This window comes from Pteropus vampyrus, unplaced genomic scaffold (assembly GCF_000151845.1).
Source record: "Pteropus vampyrus isolate Shadow unplaced genomic scaffold, Pvam_2.0 Scaffold4, whole genome shotgun sequence".
Classification (NCBI taxonomy): Eukaryota; Metazoa; Chordata; class Mammalia; order Chiroptera; family Pteropodidae; genus Pteropus; species Pteropus vampyrus.
The window spans coordinates 23,728,923-23,731,273 of NW_011888785.1; positions in this window are offsets into that span (position 1 = coordinate 23,728,923).

A 2,351-nucleotide genomic window follows, 5' to 3' on the forward strand; every position below is an offset into this window, starting at 1 on the left:
ACATGGAGAACAGTAAGGACTAATCAACTACAGTGATCAAAAAAAAAATAACCAGATTTTAAGAGAGTGAACTAAGTGATCATGAATATTGTTTATTAATGAATAGTTAATAGTTTGGTAATAATGGTCCTTACTATGTTCCAGTGCTTTATATATACTAACTTAAACCTTCTAATAGCTCTGAATGTTAGGTGTTAACATCATTCACATTTTACAGATGGAAAAAGAGACACAGAGGTTGTGTAATCTGTTCACAGATATACAATTAACAGGGTAAAAGCTACGATTTAACTATAGGTAGCTTGGCCTTAGGGCCAGTGCACTTAACCTCTATACTAACAAATATTTCACAGGGATACTTTGAGTATAATTACTCAGTCTCCTTCCTAAGTCCCAGAAGGCAAAACCTTTGTTGCTCCTGTGAATTAAAATTATTTTAAGGAGCTTTAATTACATGCCACACATGGCCAAATATGAATTTAAAAATGATATTGTAGGGAAGACCACTGGCTCAAATTTATAAAACATATAAAGATGGACTTAAATGTGGACTTATAAATCCACATTGATGAAACAAAAAATTTAACTATTGAAAGGAAGTTCAGTATGATGGCCAGTGCCTTGATTTGAAATCTCCTTGAAAAAGCAACCAAGAATCAATTGATCCTTTTTTTTATAATTATATTGAGATATAATTCATATAATATAATTTATCTATTTAAAGTATTTGTTTCAATGGGCTTTAGTATATTCAGAGTTATTCAGCCATCACCATAATCTACTTTTTGCCACTTCAAAAAAATTTTAGCTACTAGAATCAATTGATCTTTTACCCAATACTTATAAACTCAGTGCGTCTGGGAAGGTATTATTTGAGAGATGAGGCTTGCAAGCATGACCGCACTCCTCAGAAGAATCAAAATGATATCACTGAATCCCTAAGAGGTTGCCATTCTTATTTTGGTAATGATGTAAGAAATATATAGGAAGCATTTGAAATCTTGCTTCCTGGCATATATCATCAGTTTGGCTCAAATAAACTCTTAAAACTTCTCTACAAGTTTAGACATTTTTTTATGTCAACATTGACTTGGTGTAGTCAGCAGGATTCTGAAGAAGCCCACCCAGGACCACTCTGCGGACCCAGACCCAGAACTAGGTACAAGCAAGGGCCCATGTGCCCCACCAGCTCCCTGATTTGCATCAGATGAACTGGGGTGAGTTTCTCTTGGAATTTTGGGCCTCCTTGCTTTAAGTAGCAGGCCGTGATTTTATTTGAGCTATCCTTAGAAAATCCTCAGGTAGACAAGGGTTGAAAAAAACCAGGAAAAGGGAAAAAAAAATGGATTGCTGCTTTTAATTTTGGCTTTTTAATTGGATTGCTTACTGAGAGTCTAAACAAAATCTTTTCTGATTGCAATAGAGACTGAACTCCTTCTAGCTCTAAAAGAGAAAGGATACTTGCTTCCCCAACTCAAATAGCCAGTGGAGTGACAATAGTTGTTCAGATCCCAAATCCAAAGTGGCAGAGATGGGTACCTCCAGGTGTCCTGTGAGGTAATTCAGCTGATCCCAGAGAAGCCAACAGGAGCCCTGGGGAAAAGGGCAGTGAACCCTGGAATGGGTTCATCCAAAAGAGGAGCCTATGCCTTGAAAAGTGTCATGGTTCAGAAGGTGTCTGGTGAGCTCTTTCTGGCTCTTGCTGGGCTATTCTTAGGTGACTAATAATCTTTATAAGGTTCCCTGAGGAATAATTTTCTCTAGGGCATAAACTGGTCCTATAGGAATGTCCACTGCATTTGACTCATCTGGAGATGTGCACATAGGGCTGTTTTTTTCCTAGACATTTGTTCAGATTCTACAGATCTCAAAATTAATATGGGAAATGGTGCCTCATGCCTCTAAGGCCAGCAAGCCCAGTGACAGTCTACTTCCCATTAATAATACAAAGATGATCACGATGAGGATCCTTTGATATTTCTAAATTAATTTTTGTGTGCACAATTAGAAAAAATATATATATATAATTGGCAGAATGAATGAGGAACAAAAACTATTAGACTCAGGACTTAAAACAGCCTTCTCCCTCAAGCTGAAATAGAACTATACACAAGGATTTAGATAAATGGATCAACCTATTATGTTGTTTAGGTATCACCTCAATTCTTTGAGATATTAAAAATGGCTATTCTCATTTTAAAAGGGGGAAAGTCATTTGGAACTTGACTTGTCAAGGACAGATATAAATTATAAATGGCTCCAGGGGAAAAATTGGATCCAATTTTCTTTTATGAAATAGTTAGTTTTTCTCATGGCTAAAAGGTCTCTAAGTCTGTCTACATGTGTGTCTA